Genomic DNA, 18,854 nt, shown 5'->3' on the forward strand with positions numbered 1-18,854 from the left:
TAATTCTTAACCTCAATCCATATAATTTAATGACACATTATCACCATACAATCCTATATGCTTTGTGTCTTCACAGATTGGATGCAAAAAGTAAAGAGCAAAATGTGATCACTGAACAACTTCAGCATTCTAGAATTCTTCTTGTTTTGTGAGTAAATTAAGTTGTAGCAGATAGTATCAGCACTGAAATTTGATTGTCTGCACCCACCCTTACATTACTGGAAAATATCTGGTGTTTTTTTGGCTCAAGTTAACTACGTCTCTTCCATATGCATTGTTCAGGAATTAACTTGAACACTGTTCAATTCCAAAAATCAATTAGAATGTACCCACCTGTTTTGGAGAGTTTGGATGGATCAGCCTTAGGGCTGATTACATGATTACTCATGAAACCACCCAGCGTACAAGCATATTGTCTTAATTGTCCCAAATAAGTTCTAGTGCAGTCCCAAACCATATGTAGTCTTTATTACAGTCGAGGAGTCATCTGGAATTGAATTAATCTTTACTTAACAATATTTTTATTTGACTCATTTGGAAGGTATAATGGGGAGCATCCCACTAAGTATGGCATTTGACTTCCCTAAAATCTTGCAGATGATATAGCCATAACTCACAGGACAGACCTAACTTTGTAATAACATTGACATGGTGATCTATCTTTCTATTTGCTTGCACAGACAGTTTTTAAGCTGAAGTATGAACTTTGAAACAGTGAAGTTATGCCTATTGGTTAAAGGCCAGCTGCTTTTAGTTACTGTTCACAATTTATATGAGTATTTTTGAGGTCTATGAAGTACCTAAAAGCACAGGTTGAATGATTACTATCCAAGGATATAACAGATATTTTGTTTGTCTGTTTATTTTCAGAATATGTTGTATTTTTAAGAAGATAAATTTGGAGAAAAATAATCTGTTATTTTCTTGTCATTTAATCTCAGGTTGTGCCAGCTTTCAGTGAGAAAATACATTCCGTGTGGCTCTGATGAAAATACTTCATGAAAGACTCCTTATCAGCCAAAGCAGCTCCTCTATGAAAGGCAGTAAACAGATCTGATCTGTTGACTCAACTGGGCTGAGTTACAAGCTTATAATAGAGTATGTAACCCAGGTTTTCTTTTTTCCCCTTCTTTCTCAGTATCAGAATCGATACTTCATGTTGTTCTATAAAACACTTATTTTCCACTTTTTTTTTCCTTTTTTGGCTATTGGTGAAGGAATTATTCATTTTTATTTTTATTTTTGGAATGATGAATGCTGGAGCACTGTGGTAGCAAATTCTCTCTTCTCATTTTGATGTACAAAGGTTGTTCTTTAGCTATTTTTACTGAAGTGGAATGAGCACTCTGAGATCAAGTGGGACCAGAAAGACTGAACAATTATTAGGTGCATATTTAATAAAGATTCAGAGTCATATATCTTACTTTGTGTCCTCTTAAAGGCAATTCATTCTGCTAAATATACATCAGAATTAGTTCCCTGAACTTCTTTTTAGAATTAGGCTATGATTCATCTCCTTATAAAGTAGACATTTAATATAAATCTCTAATTGATTCAACTTATAACATTTGTTGAACACACCTAATTTCTCATAAAATGGTAAAATTAGGGGAGTTGAATTCCACTCTTTCTAAGTCAGTTTCTGTGTGGTGACCTAGATTCTCAGCTGTACAAACCAACCTGTAACGCCTTTTAGGAGATACGCCCATTTGTACATATTGAATATCTTGCCTTTTTTTTTTTCTTACACTAGTGACATCAAAAAATAAAAAGTGTAGATCAAAGCTCCTGCTGAAGATCAAAGGTAAGAGCAAAAAGAAATTCAAGAGCCACTGTCAGTTTTCTAAAATCATGGGTGGAAAAAGATCATCCCTTTTTTCGCTTTAATAACAGGGAAAGCTAAGCTCAGGATAACTATTCATGAACAATCAAACTTCAAATCCCTGCTCTGGGTTAGTTACAACAAATTGGCAAGGGCATTTTGTCCTTAAGGACAAAAATACCTAAATATCTTTACCTAATGTTTTCTGGGTTCAACGTGTGCAGTTGGTTGGGAACCCAGATACACTTTTAGATTCTGTGATATCACTTGGCAGAGTTGAATACCTAACTATCCAAGGCATGAGTAAATATCTTATTTCTCCATTTTGACCATGCTACCAGACAATTATATTTGATGCCCCCTTGTGTTAGGAAAGACAAGAAACAACCACTTCATTTGCTTCTTTCCAGTCAAGATTTTTAGATCTGTCACATCGTTCTTTAATGTCTTCTATAAATTCTTTACACGGGATGAAATATAAAAGCAGCACAACAAAAAGAAGTGAAAAGAAGAGTCAATAAAAATACTCTGTTCTGATAAAAATATAAGTCTTTTCAGATTGAGAAATATCAAACAGAAACTTTGGTGAAGTTATAAATTGAACATTTTTTCACTTTTCTTCCTCTGAAAGTGTGATAGAATTGAAAAAAGATGTATTCTTTAATTAAGCTGTTTTGCTTTTCACCCCCCCAAAATGTAATAAACTACATCAGACAAACTGTACTTACAACATACATACACTAGTTTTTGATATTTAAGCATTTCAGGATGCAGGAACTCTGCAGGTACCATAACCCTGCCCACCCTGTATGATTTTAAATTCATTCAAAATAACTTTATCAAAGTAAAGTGAGGAGTTTCCAGACAGACTACAGATACCATAAAAGGTTTTTTAGACTTGGTACAAAGTATTTATAAGGTAATAGGGAAATGTAGTTTGTTTTTACTCTGGATAATTTCTAACAATTGTCTTGATTTGGGGATACTTATTTGAAGCAAACTTCCTTTTTTCAAAGGTGCGGTACCCCATATCAGTTCCCTCTTCTAAAACACCATTTACAAATACAACTTTAGTAGCTCAAATGACACTTTCTAAAATGATAGCTAAACTTCATTCTTCTATTAATGAGGAATAAAACTGATATCAAATTTTATGATGTTTTTTGGGGAAATCCTGATTCATGAAAACAACTATTAGTAGGGTAGGTAGATTTAACAACTTTTCCATTTTATTTTATTTTTTTTTAAAGAAGGCTTGAAATTGTAGAAACGTTTTTATATTGAAGCCTTGCTCAGCTTCAGTGCTACTATACCTGATCATTTCTACACAGATCATGAAATACAGACACTTTTGTGTTTGTCTTATCCTTATATTCATGTAATAAATAGAACAAATATTTGTAATAGGGTAAAGTCTCTAATAGATTTCCTTGGCTCATTATATCGTGCACTTTAATAGGTATTGTTTGTTGCATATAGTTTATGGGAGTTGCTTGAGAGAGAGAAGTTAGGTTCAAGATTACTCATGGGCTAGATTTAGTTGTTGGATATATAGGTACAGAGTGTGTATAATTAATGAACTAATGCAAGCAGATCTTGGGATGTTCTTCTGCAAATGTTTGCAAACAATTGCATTCATGAAGCAATATTTAAAAAGAAAAAAAAAAAGAAAAAAAACGAAATAAAAAAAAAAACCACTGACTGTAGTCTAGGGGATGGGATAAAAGGGCTAACCTTTCCCAAGTTGAACCATGAACCTCAAAATTAAAAGGTTCAAGGTTGTCTCAATTTGTTTGATGTATAGGTTGAAAAATAATATAATACGATATAAACTTTTAAATAAATTTCTTTTCCATAACTCTTAAGTTAACTCCTTTTTGTATGCTGTCCTGTTTTCAGATTGACCAAATACTTCACAAGGCAAAATTCTCATGAATTTAGAAAGCAAAATTTGTCTTCTTCATGAATTCTTCTTTGAACTCTTTAATGTTGAAGTTGTTAGACTGACCAAGTGAGTCAACAGGACAGGTTTGTTGTTGCTTTTTTTTTTTGAACAACTTTTTTTGCCCCCTCCCCCCCCTTTATTTTTAACTTGCAGAATTAAATCATTAAATATAGATGGATAACAGATATCCACAGAAGATATCTAAAAGCCTCAAAAGGGTGCTTAGCAATTAGAAATCTCTAAAGTGTTGGCAAAATTCTGAAGAAATTTCACTGCAAATCTACTTAGCTGGTTAAGATACAATTTACTTTTTTTTTTATGGATTTTTTTTAATAAGGTTTCAATTTTAATTTTCTTAAAAAAAATCAAACTGTACAATGGATTTCAGTTAACATTTCATTTACTAAAATAAATAAATAAATAAATAATCAAATTTTTAGTTGCCAAGGCCCAATGATTTTCTAGTTTAGAATATCATTGTGGAAAATTTGATCAAGTGAGACTCTTCAGTTATAGCTTTAGTTCTGTCAAAAAATTATTTAACACTTAAGAGAGGAGGAGATAATCAAACCCCTTTATTTTAGCCCCGAGTATCACTTTCATGTATTCATGGATCATCTCAAATTCAAAAATTATCTGATGTTAGGAGCTTGAGGCAAATGACTCCTCTTGGAAACCAGGGTCACTCCCCACATCACATTTTGCTTCATCTGTGTCAGGATTTACACATTATTCAGAATTTGGCTACAGGCAGGTGAAGTAAGACCAAAAGCCAACACTTTGAAAGGCATCCCAAACTTACCTGAAACTTTAGTTCAGTCACTCTGCCTTGCTACCACAACATCTCCCATGTTGTGGTCGATAGCACATGTTCTCACAGTTTCTTGATCTGGAGACAAGACCATGTCTAAAAATCTTTGTTGATAAGTAAGACATATAAAAGCCCTTGATACCAGTTAAAGCATTTACTCTCCTTGCTGCTTCCTTGAGGGAGGATGTTCCCTGTGGTTGTTGTACTCCTGGGTGCCTTAGGCTCAAGGCTGAGTAAACTGGGACACAAATCAGAAAATAAACCTCTCTCTTCATCCTGCCCAGTGTCCATTTGTGACTTTTGCCCTGCCCCAACTTGTTGGATTTGTGGTTTTGTCTTTTTAGTGCATGTATAAAACCCCTGAAAAGTCTTTTTTGTTTGGGTTTTCCGTTTTCATACCAATCTGCTTTGCTTTTTGTTTACTTGTTTTTAGGTTTGTCACATAGGTCCCTATCAAACAGTCTCTGAACACATTTACATAATTTAAATACAAAATGCAAACATGCTGACTAATGTCTGCCTTAAATAGACTCTCTTAGGATAAGCTAGACATGTTCCCTATCTCCAATCCCTCAGGCAAAAACCTGAGAACATAGGTGAGCTTCATGTTGTACCCTGCAAGGAGATTGACTGAAAGCTGTTTTGGGCCAAGTGGTGGAGGCAGGCTCAAAAGTTTAGGGTCCTCCACTGATGATGTCTAGGCTGAAACACTAGTCTGATTAAAATAGGGAATTCTGGGAAAAGTTCTAGAATTGTTAAAATTGTTCACAGTATTAGAAGTGCATTCTTGGGCTTGTCAGGACCCCATATCCTGAAGGATTATTATGTAATATGTGAATCATTCCTTATGGCTAAAACTGTTTCTGTGACATTCCCAGGAAAATTTTGGTGTATTCAGGAAGCTCCAGGTTCAACCCCTGTGACTGAGAAGGTAGAAAAATATGCTTCTTTTAATCAGAACAAATGCCCTCCCCCATGGTTACTCATTTCTAGAAAGGCAAACTAAGGTCATCTCTCTCTTACTTCAGTTCTCAGTGGTGGGGTTTTTAGACAACCTTGCTTCAGCCCTATTCATCAAGAGTTTCACTTAATTTAACTTCTGTCTTTTAGGTAGCTAAAGTTTACTCTGAAAGAGTTGTCAGTTTCCCTTGGTTGTCCATGAAGACTAATGTCTCCAAGGAGGGTGTTCAAGGCACTTCCCCGAAACAGCTTTTCAAGGTGAGATGAGTTGAACCTTTCTCCACTGACCAGAGGACAAGACTTGATGGCAGGTTTAGATCAGACGTGAACTCTTTGTTGGTTACAACTAGGTAGGATAAAAACTATAGCCTTTAAGGGTAAATGAGAGGCTTATTCTGGAACATCTTGAAGAGACCCTCAAAGGACTGACCAGTAAGTATCTGATAATTTTGAAGACAGGGCTACATGGTGTTAGGAATTTGACAATTGTCTTTTAGGGCAGCCTCTTTCTAATATAAGAGGCTTAGAAAAAAGGGAGAAATAGGACATTATTTACACTTGAGAAATTATGATACAGATGTTAAAAACTAGGCAGTCATTAAAAACTAGACAGTCTAAGTCTTGGCAGAAATGGTAGATAAACTTTCATGTCAAAGAAAACATCCAAAAAGCATTCTTTTCAGCATGGTTTAATTCTGGATATATATAAAAAATCTGGCACCCACTTGGAGAGCATTAACCCTGAATTAAATGTCATTTAGACTGATACTATCTTGTGAAAAAAATCACTTCTTAAATGGCTTATCTACTACTCTTCTTTTTCAAGGAACCTTTCAGAAAGTTAACAGATGAATAAGCGAATAAGCAAAACCATATGATTTAGCTGATAGTGAGACTACTGGAATTCTAGTGGTCACTGATGATTGTAAAATGTCTGGTTTTGTGTTTTGCCTGTTTTCTCTTTTGTTTGTTTTTTTTCCAATAGATCCTGACTATTAATCATTACCTTGAAACTGCAGTGCTACCGTTTGTTTTTTCTCCTTCATTTTTTGAGCAATTCTTCATCTTTCAAATTTCTGTTGATGGTGAAAGTAAACAAAGTGATCAATAAATTCTTTCTATGTTTATAGCCATAGTTTTCCTAGTTTTGCTGTAGGTAAAAGTGTTTCTTGTTAGATTACTGAGATCTCATCACTGTTGTGTGAAATACTATAGGAGTATTTATTCCAACTTTGATTTCCTCTGAAAGCTATATTTGGAAACTAGCATTACCATATTAGCAATGAAAAAATAAAAAATAGAAAGACACCCAAGCATCCTCATTGTTTGGTCTTTGACAAGTCTGTACCAAATTCCCCTGGAGTTAGCCTGCAGGGTTCCACACAAACAGTCTCATACAGACTCTTAAAACAAGGGAACAACTTTATGGAGGCTGGCAACTTTCGACCTGTGTGGTTTAAAACAAAATCACAACAGCTTCCTTCTTGATGAATTTACAATTCCAAATGAAGGATTTTTTTTTTTGTACTAATAAAAAGCAGAAGTTCTTCACTATTGTCCCTTTGACTAAAGATTACACTCTGTCATGTGGCAAATTAGCCAAAACAGACAAGTTCTGTTTCTGTTCATGGCTCTGACACTCCTGTGATATAACTGTGAACATTTCATTTGCCTCTACACACCTCAGTTTACCTACTGCAGTAAAATATTTGTCTGTCTCCTTAAAGTCTGAACTCCTTCATCCTTTTGAATAATTTGAAAAATTTGGACAAAATTCTTTCTTGCTGCAGGAGAGATGAATTACAGAAGTATTGGTAAGCAGTAAGCAGTCTCTCTGGAGGCATTGTAAGCAGTCTCTCTGGAGGTTGTCTAGCCCAACCTCTCACCAGAAGTAAGATTGTTACCAACGCTATATCAGGTCAACCATGGTTTAGTCTAGCTCAGCCTTGAAAATGTCCAAGAAGTAAGATTTCACAGCTCTGGGTACCTTTTCTGGTGTCACGGTGTCCTGATGAAAATATTGTCCAAAAGGAATCTCCCAAGCTGCAATTTGAGTCTGTTGTCCCTTGTTACATTGTTTGCTGCTTCTGAGGTAGAACTTGGATGTTGCAGAGAAAAGTTTGGTCCCATTTCCCTCATACCAGTTCAGATTTCTCCCTTCTCTTTTGGAACATAGGAAGAGGACAAAGGCAATTTGTAGAACTCAGTGCTTTTTCCCTGGTGGCCTCCTCTTGGATTAAGCTTTGATGAACTACATAAACAATCTAAACAATTTAAATTTTCTGAAAACAGTTTAAATGATTCTCAGGGCATCAAAGGTAAAAAAATCTGGAAAAGTGGTATCCTGGGATCCTGTGTTGTCAATGACTTCAATTTCATGTAACCGATAGAGAAAAGCAAAACATAAAGCAGTGGCTGGAATTTAGTCAAGCAAATAAAGACATAGATCTAAAACAGTGTCACTGGCTCATCACTGGGACAAACTACCAAAGGAAATAATGAATTCTTTATTTTCTTGGAGACCTCAGGTTAAAACCATCAACTTCTCCTGTGGAAAAATTCTTTGATCGCAGGAAAAAGTTAGAAAGTCCCAGGTGGACATATCCTAAGGATAATTCATCCTGCCTAACATAACTCTCTTGAGAAGTGATTAATTATGTTTGGAAGTGACTACCTTTCTTCATTGACTGTAAATGGAAATAAGAAAAGTAGATTTGCTTGGATACTTCACATGTAAATGACTAATTGCAATATAAACCCCACTGTGTTGATTTTTTTTATTTATTTATTTATTTTCAGCTTTGTTTTGATTGGAATAATAGAAATGATAAAAAATCTGAGAAACAGGCATGAAATTATTTATCAAAAGTCACAGGAGAAGCAACTTGTAAAAACAGAACCCAGACCAACTTAATAAATTTTGAAATTAGCTAGAGATGCAGTTCAAATAAACCTCCAGGTAGAATGCACCATCTTATTAGGGAACTGGTACTACATTGCAGCTCTATCTAATTGTCAGTGTTCCCATTAAGAAAAACAAACAAAAAAACAAATGAAAAATCCTCCCCCCCCCCAAGCAAGTAAACATACACACGAAAAAAAACGAAACAAGGTAAAACAAAGAAATTAACCAGCAATGTTACTTATTGTTCTGTTATATTAGGCACGTCTGTGAGTTCATCAGAGATTCAATTCAACCTGAAGACATAAATTTTTAGGATGCCATTCTTCGTTAGTTCACTAAGCGTGTAGCTACATGTATTTGCAGCACGATGTAGAAAAGTATCCTCAGGAAGGGGCTAGCAGAAAGAAGGCATTTATCCACCATGAAATGCAGGGAGTTTTTGCATTCTGCAACAGGCAGACACTTGTCATTACTAAAAGTTATATTAATAGAGTGAATTGGATCATAAGAAGACAAAATAACCTATGTTTACATATATAATTAATTTACCAGGGGGGTTATTAACTTATTTTAATCAGAAAGACTTTAGTTTAAGTCCAGGAGTGGATGCAGATACACTAGCATAGAGATGCTGCATAGGAGCATTCCCCTTTTGGGAGTAAACTATATTGGATAAATAGTTCTATTACTGTTCTCTGGCTGGGGAGGTTGCCCTGATGCAATTACGCTGGTATAATTGGCACTGCTTTGGTGTAAAGACTAGGCTTCATTGTGGATAATTTGTTGACAAAATGATTAATAATTTATCATTAATCGGGAGGTCTGTTAATCCACTTCGTATTCCTCCCCAGTCTCTATCCCCAGCAATCACATATACATACCCCACTCTGTACCAATAACCCTAGACTTGTGGGACACTTTCAGAGTCACCATGGGGAATTGAAATCTGTGTCATTCTCTAACTCTCTTGCCTATTACTAAAGAGACCAAAACTGCTTTCTTTCTCTTTCTCTCTTTTTTTTTTTTTCTTTCCCCTTTTTTGGCCTGATTTCCCATTTTAATATACAGCTTTCAAGTCTGATATATTCATCACAAAAACTGGTCTCCTGACCTCATCTTTCAAGTTGATGTATGAGGCGATATGTGACCAATTAGGTTTAAGATGCAAGCCCTATGTAAATGCAGTATTTCTCAGTATGTGGATAGAAGTTAGCACTATTTCCTTTATGTTTAAATGGCTCTTTAACCACTTAGAGATTAAGTGCTGAATATAAAGGGGGAAACCAAAAAAAAAAAAAAAGAAAAAAAAAACCTTTAAAAGGTGTTAACTTTATCATGTGCCATAAAAGAAAATATATTTAATAAGCCACTAGTACTTCTTGGGCAGTTTTTAGTTTCATTCTACACTTTTGAGATTAAAATATACATGCAAAAATATGTACAAAGTACCTTTTAGAAACTTTGGAAGAGGTCAAGGAGAAAATAGCTGGATTTCAAAGGCTGAACTTTTCAAGGATTTTCTCTGATTTCTCTAAAACAAGATAGTCTCCTCCTCCTCTTAATAGTTCTTCAGTGCCTTTTTGGTAGCCAAAATCTTTGTTCTATTTTTTTTTTTTTTTTTTTTTAAACAGCTTTGTAAAAGAAGAACTAAAAATTAATTATCGCTATGGAACTTTTGCACAGAAGAGTTTAAAAAGCACAGACGTAAAGAAGGGAAAAAGATGAGGGCCCATTTATCTTATATTGACAGGACTAGCTTCAAAAGATGACCTTGAATCGTAATCATCCTAATGAGCTGAAAATATTTCACTTTAACAAGTGAAACTATAATCAAATCAGTTTCTGAAAGCTCTACTAATGAGCATTTCCTTTGATGAAAACATGGTTCACTGTCTTAGTCTGCAGGAGGTGCACTACAGTAAGAGGCCAGCTCATGACAACTCATTAGCTGACCTGGGGAGAGACTAATTTGAATGCTTTTGATAAAAATTTCAAGGCTTTTTACTTAAATTACAATTTATGCACTTTTATAAATAGTCTAATTTTTGTAAGTTGGGGGAAACTGGTTAGGAAGACTTCAAAGTCATGGAACAAAGTTTGTTTACAACATTTATTCTGTAGGATCTACAGAACTTCCAGGGGAGAATATTTTTAACTAGTACTTTTTTTTTTTTCCTTCATAAAAAAACAAATGTTCTGAATTCAATCAATTCTTATGTTTGTTTATGCATAGAAAAAGAGGTCTGCCCTCCCTTACTCCCTTTTCCTGACTGATGAAAACACTTTAAACTTTATAGCATTTAGCACTGGCAATATATAAAGTCACTATTATTTACTGTGAGCTACTATATCAATTATCTCAAGAAAAACAGGCTTGTCTCATTAGGGATCACAGTAATTCATTCAATATCTTTAAACTAGCAGCAGAACCTAAATGAGAACCGATTACACAAATCTGGTTTACTACTGCACAGCCCCCTCCAGGGGTTATTCATTAGGATTATTCATCATTTTAACTCCTGCTCTGCTCAATACAGAGAATCAGTTTTCTTCTTTTCCTCCCCTCACAGCAGACTTGCTGTCAAAACTGCACTTTATGCTGAAGTGTTCTTTATCTGTTTTAAGTTTCAGTCCTGGTTTGATCTTGATTTTCAGAGTTTTCCCTTTCTTTGCTCTAGACTTTTAAAGGTGTTCTACTTTTGTGTGTATTGTGTGTCAGTGTGCTCACCTTAGCTTGCATGCTGCAGAATACACTGAAATGTACTGTGTACAAATTGTCGCTGTTTAACCTATTATATTTTCTCTAAGTGAAGAAGAGATAATGATATTTCCAGTTTACGTTCTACTCAGTAGGTGACTCTTCTGCAGTATGTGGCAAAGATTTACATTTCTAGCATGAATCCTCGCTGGCTGTCTGGGATAGACTTTGCAGAGCAAAAAGTAAGAAGGGCTCTTTGGATGCATAGAACCAGCTGCAAAGATCAATGAAAATGTATTTATTGGTGTGTTGCAATGGGAATATATGGTTCATGGAGCTCTCTGATGTCTCCCAAGTCACACTGCTATTAAAACAAGGCTTTTCAACGTTGGTAGCAATTTAATGGCTCACAATTTTAAGTTCAATTTTGTTCTGTCACAAATCATAGAATCATAGAATCATAGAATATCCCAAGTTGGAAGGGACTCTTAAGAATCATCAAGTCCAACTCCTGGCACCACACAGGTCTACCCAAAAGTTTAGACCATGTAACTACATGCACAGTCCAATCGCTTCTTTAATTCAGACAGGCTTGGTGCAGTGACTACTTCACTGGGGAGCCTGTTCCAGTGTGCGACCACCCTATCGGTGAAGAACCTCTTCCTGAAGTCCAGCCTAAACCTTCCCTGCCTTAGCTTAACACCGTTCCCATGGGTCCTATCACTGGTGATTACGGAGAATAGATCAGCACCTGCCCCTCCACTCCCCCTCGCGAGGAAGTTGTAGACTGCAATGAGATCAAGGGCGGGAGTGCAGTTTTAGCTGGATTTTATTTATTTTTCTTTTTGTATAAATCTATAGGGTTGAATTAATGTGTGCAAGGAGAGCTTAGCACTCAAAAATTAAGCTATCAAATGGAAACTTTAACCTTTTTTTTATTATTATTATTTTATTTTTAATCTTGGGCTCTTCTGGTCTTTGTGACTATGTTTCCAACAAGGGGAGATGAAAAATGTAAGAACTAAGAACTTTTCTTTCTTTCCTGTAGGAATGTTCACAGCAAGAGAAGGAAAAAAATAGCCTGATGTCACCTGTACTTCAGGTGGTGATGGTGATCTGATAGTGGTTCAAACTGCAGCAAGTAGGAGAATAGCATGAGCTTCTCTCTGGAGAAAAGGGAAAGCGGACTTGCTAAAGACTCTGACTTATGATCCCTGTCAAATTTAGTTGTTGTGACTGAGGAATTTGCCAACTTAGCTGTCAGCTGTAGTCCTGGGCTGCAGCTTGCTGTTCTTTTACCAGAGGCAGTAGTATGGGGATATGTTCCTGGAATAGTAACTTTAAATCCTTTGGTTTCAGTTTAGGTCTTGCTAAATCTGCTGGGGATTGTTAAATTGATTCTCAAATTTGGAGAAGCCTTCCCCCACGCGCCCCCCCCCCCCCCCCCCCCCCCCCCCCCCAGCTCCTCCATCTTTTTTCTGTCCTATTGGAGCTTCTGTGCCTGCACAATCATTGTCTCAGGAAAGAAGAATTTTGTACTAATTCCTAATCCTAAACAGCCATCACACACCTCACTGACCGACAAGGCTTCCTTTTACCTTCCTTTTTCCTTTTCATGAATCAGTAATAGCAGTACGCATCCTTGTCTCCTGGGGATCACACACTTAACTTCGTCGAAGTCCGTGTAAGTGTTCACTGAATATGCTACCAAAGTAACACTGATGTATCAGTGGGGAGAATTCATGGGCTTGAAGCTAGACCTGAAATATTTGCTCCTTCCTATAGTCCCTCATTTCAAGGGTTAATTCAGGTATAATCAAGAAGTGCTTTTCCCTTTGAGAGTTCATGAGAACATGAAATAAAAAACCACAACATAAAGAATAAAAAGAAACTCAGTCAAAACATATATATATGTATATATATATATATATATTTTTTACAGAGGTCTTAGTGGGAGAAAAATCAAAGGATAGTAAATAGTGCAGGAAAATACAATTAATTGAGAAAGCTTTGTGACTAGCGTGGCATTCAGCTGTTCCAATTAATAGAAGAAGCAAGCAAACTTTGCCCTAAAAAAATAGTGGTAGAACTACTAAAAACTCTTATTTGTAGATATTTTCATAAGGAGAAAAGTTTATGGTTAATTTAAAAAGTGGATCATTGTGCCCTTTTTCTTTTGACTGTAGTAGAGAATAGAATGCACCGTCATGGGTTATCAAGAAAGAAACTCTAAATGTACCAGAAGATCCAGAAACAATGAACGGTTTGTGAGTGCTCATATGGACATAGAGTGAGAATTTGTGTAATCATTCCTGAATCCTGATGTTCTCAAAAATGTTTGTACAACAGAATATTCTTCCAAACATTTGTAAGAGACAACATTATTCACGGTCTGCTTTAAAAAAAAAAAAATCTTCGAAGGAAGAATCAGAAGGAATTATACATGAATTGCACAGCTAATCATACACCGTGAATAACAAACATCAAATAGTTGCAGCAAACAGCTCATGAGCAATGAAATGTCTGAAAATTATTCATCAAAATAATTCCACTAACACTTAATAATCACGCTGGAAAAAATCACAAACAGCCAACAAAAATGGAATGGCTTCTTAAGCATGCAAAAGTATAAATATGTATGTTTAGGCTACTGGAATATAACAAGACTTGGACATTTAAGCTCAGGGATGAAGGATATGTCCTAGCACTATTTTATTCCTAGGACTAACATAGCCTTACTGAAGCTAAGGGACTGTTTGAAAATAAAGTTCAGTCCAAGGTTTTGATTTTGCGATACTTAGACATCTCTATTTAAAGACCTACCTAGCCAAGAATTTTCCCCTACCCTTCATCTGCTGCGTTTTCATGGGTATGCTTAGATAAAAAAGCAAAGAGGATATCATAGTTTGTCGCTTTCTGACAGAGATGGTCCCAATCTTGCCACTTTCACCTCATCCTTTCTCCTGGCTTCATGGTTCCATGTCTTTTTCCTGTCTCAATTGTTACTGGAAGGATTTAGTTTTTTAAGCCCGAAGAAATATAGCCCAAGGAGAAACACAGATTACTCTTTCTTTTTTAAGACCATGAACATTAGTGCCAATGCACATGTGGAAAAAGCAGCCTGTAGTAGAGTGATGGGAATGAAAGGCAACTGAGAGGAGGAAATGGGAAATCATTACAGCTTTATGGCTGAAGTGATTTTCTATGCAGAAGCTATGGTATAACTTGGGCATAGATGCGCATAGAATCACTGAATCATAGAGTGGCTTGGATTGGAAGGGACCTTAAGGATCATCTGACTCCAACCCCACTGCCATGGGCAGGGATGCTACCTGCTAGATCAGGTAGCCCAGGGCCTCATCCAACCTGACCTTGAACACCTGCAGGGATGGGGCATCCACAGCCTCTCTGGGCAACCTGTTCCAGTGCCTTACCACCCTCTGAGTGAAGAATTTCCTCCTAACCTCTAATCTAAAGCTGCCCTCTTTTAATTTAAAACAATTCCCTCTTGTACTCTCATTGTCTGCCTGAGCAAAATGTTGCTCTCTCTCACAAAAATAGTGCATAAAATGTGATTGATGCAGGATAACATTTTCTAAGTCATTGAAATTTTCCATTTGATATCAGTGTTAAAAAATATATACATGTATGTAAGTATATACAACACTAAAATGGAAACATCAGAATGTATCCCTTTATTGTTTAGAATGCAAAAGGACACAATATTAGAAAGTGTGTTTGTGTGTGTGTGTGCAGAATTAACTAATCTGAAGAGATAATTTTATCTGACATTTTTAATTCTCTCATTTTCAATAGAAAATAGTCTTTAAAAACAATTTCTTCTTTCTTATTTTACTTTTATGGGAAGTATACACTAAAATTATCTCTTTATAATTATAAAGCTGAAAAATGAATTTGATACAGACTCTTATCGTGTTTTCATTTTACAAGATTGTTTGTTACAGAGGGAAAAGTGATTCAGCTGAAAGTATTGTTACGCTTCTGATATTTATTCTGTCTTTACTCCAGCTACCAATGTCTCATTCAAAGATTGTTTCCTGATGCATATTTTCTTTGCTGGTTATTTACATCACAGTACTAACACATCTCATCTTCTCCATGGCTGGTGTGTTAAATGGCAGCTAGTTAGCTTGACTGACGATCTGAGAAGCAGTGTCTGGATTATAGGGTCATGAACTGAAGGCAGAGGACGCCGCCTGAGAGGATGCAAGCTGAGAGGAGTTAGAAGTTGATGGGACCTTTTCCTCCAGGTATCTCCTTTAATGCACACCTCCTTGTTTGCAACATAGCTCTGTAGCTTCTCCCTGCATCAGATGATCTTCAGCTTTCCTCTCACCGCACTTTACCTGGTTCAGGTGCTTGAAGCCCTTGGAGAGAAGAATTTTCAGAGGTTTGCCTGAGGGTGTAAGGCAGGAAGCCACATCAGGCAGAGCATGCTGTCTGACCCAGCTCTAATGTTGTGGATTGCTGCCTGCAGGATGCCTGTAGCATGTCTACAGGTGCCCACATGGTTCTGTTAGCTATCTGAGCCTGAAATGCAGTTTAGACCTAGTTAGTGGGAGCAGCACAAGAAGAGGACTCTGATTCAAAGAACCACTCTAGGGAGGGAACACATTACTTTGAAACTTTCTTTGAAGAGGTTTCACTTGGCTCCCTAATTGTCCATCTGTCTTCATGACATGGATAGGTAACGGAGCTGTTTCCCAAGACAAAAGTCAAGCTTAGGGAGCAGAAAAATAGAAATTGTTTCATTTCAAACAATTATTTTGAACAATATTCTTGACAATACTTTTCTTCTTGAAGAAAGAGCTTGTTTGCTAAGCTAAAATTCAATGTAGGTTTTGAGATTGTCATTGAAATTTATTCTACTGTGGTTTTTGTTTGATTGGTTGGTTTTTGTTTGTTTGTTTTTCCAGCAGCTATAGATCGCTGGGAAAGTCTAGGTGGAATGGGGCTTTGAGCAACCTGGCCTAGTGGGAGGTGTCCCAGAGGGGTTGGAAGTAGATGATCTTTAAAGTCCTTTTCAACCCAAACAATTTTTGATTCTGATTCCTATTCTTTTTAAGAAGCTATATATAGTTAAATTGCAGGTGGACCATTCCCAACGTACTGTATGGTGGTACACCAGCTATGCCTACTTAACATCATCTAGAAGCTGAAGGAACTGAGAAAATTGATGTTATATTATGCTTATATGTGGCTTAAAATCCATTTTAGCTTGTGTACTTACTTATTCCTAGTATTTAAGGACTTCTTGGTGGCCCGTAGCCATCCAGCACCAACAGTAACAGAAACAGCTAAAATTTAAACCAATGAAACAAATACTCAAGGCCTTGTTGGTAGCGGCCAGAAAATCGGCACAAAGTACAGTGTATTCTTCCTCTGCCCAAAAAATAGACCATGGATGCATGTCCTTATTTCTCTCTTCTTCTTATGGGAAGAAACTAGTCCATGACAGCTAGGTACATCAGTCACATCCCCTTCAGCACAGATGACTGACAGCTTGACACTGAAAGATATTTTCAGTGTTCTTCTCATCAAGTAATCTAAATGCATTCCCACTGAATGACTTGAGTAAAACACATTGTTTTCATGAATCTTTCTATTGCAACACCTGCTGTGCTTGAGATGTTTTACTCTTTTGATTTCATTTTTCTTTTTCTTTTTCTTAATTGTATTCTGTTGATTTCTATAATACTTTGTGTGTCATTCACTGTAGTGGAACTGTTGAAAAGGTTAGGTCATAAAAAGATGTGATTATTTTTCCTTCAAAGTGGTGATTAAATATCCATGCACTCCTGTGATCGACTTCTGCATTTTGAATATTTTTTTCCTGGCACCAAGTTATTCATGTTTTCAAAATTTCTTTCTTCCTACTTATACATGGAAATGGCTATGATCCTTGAGAAGGAAAACTTAAACCCTAACAAGCGACACAGGATCTCACATTCGGACCCCAGTCTTGTGTTCATTTTATGGATAATAAGTGCAATTTTAAGCCTTGTCACATATAGGCTGCAGTATCAGTGATCCTAATTGAAGGTTACTTTACAGGAAAGGAACTTGTGAACATTTCTCATCTACTTCAGTGTAATGTAGACTGTCCTCCAGTTAAATCATGACAAATATGCTTTTTAGCCCATTTGACTGGCTTTGCTGTGACACAGATTAGGATATATTCATACACTGCCTTCTGGCAGCAGGACTGTGGGGGCAGTAATCTTCAGCTGATTGCAATTTACAAATAAAGACCCATCTGTCTTCAACAGATATAGGTTAGATTGCTATGTCAGCAAGTTTAGTTGGTGAGACAGTAGAAGAGGTGGTTAGAAATCATTCCAGTTATCCAGACTGCTCTGTTTTATTGCAGTATTAAATAGAATAGAATGACAAAACAATGTCCAGTTTCTATGAGATAAATAACTTCGTGCTCATGATTTTTCTGAGCAGGGTGCCAGCCAGAAGACAAAGGGGATTCCTCAAAGTTTCTTCACTTTTCATTTCTGCTCCTTCTTTGCTGAGCTCCTCATCTCTTTTTACTGAAATTGTCCTTGTATATTACAAAATCATTATAACAAATTGACTACTTTTAATTGTCCTTGTCATGGAAGAACACAAATAAAAGTAGTTTCTGCCTACTGTTTAACTTCTTTCCTGATACATTTTATATCTGTGTTGTTTTTCTCTCCCTTGTCACAATATCACCCTTTACTTTAGTTTACATTTTTTTCACACCTATTGCTGACCTTATTCCCCAAACAATAATCTATAGTCTGAATGCCTTTACAGCACTTTGTATTGACATGAGAAGGGTAAAAATGAAATAAGGCAGGTTATCTGTTTAAGTCAAGTATGATCTATACTTATATCTTATATACTTATGATCTATGCTTAACACTATATATGAAATAGCGTTTTTCTCCATCTAAATTCAAGCCCAAGTAACATACATTCCCTTGCAAGAACTTCAAGAATTTTCACCTGTCCATACCATTAGTCTGTAAATGACATTTTGGCTACAAAACATTGACCTTCCTTCTCACCCTGCCTGCCCCCTTTCCCCCTCCCTCCTACCCCTTCCCCCTGGAGGAGACCCTGGGCCCATATGGATCGTAGAATCATTAAGGCTGGAAAAGACCTCCAAGGTCATCTGGCTCAACTGTTTCCCTACCACCAATATTCCCCACTAAACTATATCCCTAAGCACCATGTCCAACCTTTCCTTAAACACCCTCAAAGATGGTGACTCCAGCACCTCCCTGGGGAATCCATTCCAATGCCTGACTGTTCTTTCTGAGAAGAAATGTCTCCGAATTTCTAACCTGAACCCGCCCCCCCCACCCCGGTGCAACCTGAGGCCACTCCCTCGTCTTATTACTCTTTATCTGTGTGAGAAGAGGCTGACTCCCAGATCTTCACAGCTTCCTTTCAGGTAGTTTCAGGTAGTTTTCAGGTAGTTTCAGTAGAATGCAGGTTTAAAACAAAATATACCTTTTGTTTCAGTCAAATTGTTTACGGTGTAAAATTATTATGTTCTAGCAGGACATTTAGAGATGGACATCATCTAACCAAGTCAATGGAAATTTCACTGATGTCCTAAGAAAAATCAGGCCAAATTCTAAGTTTACTGTTATGCTGACACCAGACATGACAGTTATGACTTTGTAAGAAATTAAACACTGATGACACTTG

The 18,854-nt window shown here is 36.5% G+C and overlaps 1 long non-coding RNA gene across 1 annotated transcript in view; it reads left to right on the forward strand.

Annotated features, from left to right (window-relative positions):
• Positions 1 to 5,484: 5,484 nt before the first annotated feature.
• LOC136790549 (uncharacterized) overlaps positions 5,485 to 18,854 on the forward strand; it is a 73,600-nt gene continuing 60,230 nt past the window's right edge. The window contains exon 1 of the long non-coding RNA XR_010830685.1: positions 5,485 to 5,796. This is a non-coding gene — a long non-coding RNA (uncharacterized lncRNA). The remainder of the gene's footprint in view (positions 5,797 to 18,854) is intronic.

This window comes from Anser cygnoides, chromosome 3 (assembly GCF_040182565.1).
Source record: "Anser cygnoides isolate HZ-2024a breed goose chromosome 3, Taihu_goose_T2T_genome, whole genome shotgun sequence".
NCBI classification, from domain to species: Eukaryota; Metazoa; Chordata; class Aves; order Anseriformes; family Anatidae; genus Anser; species Anser cygnoides.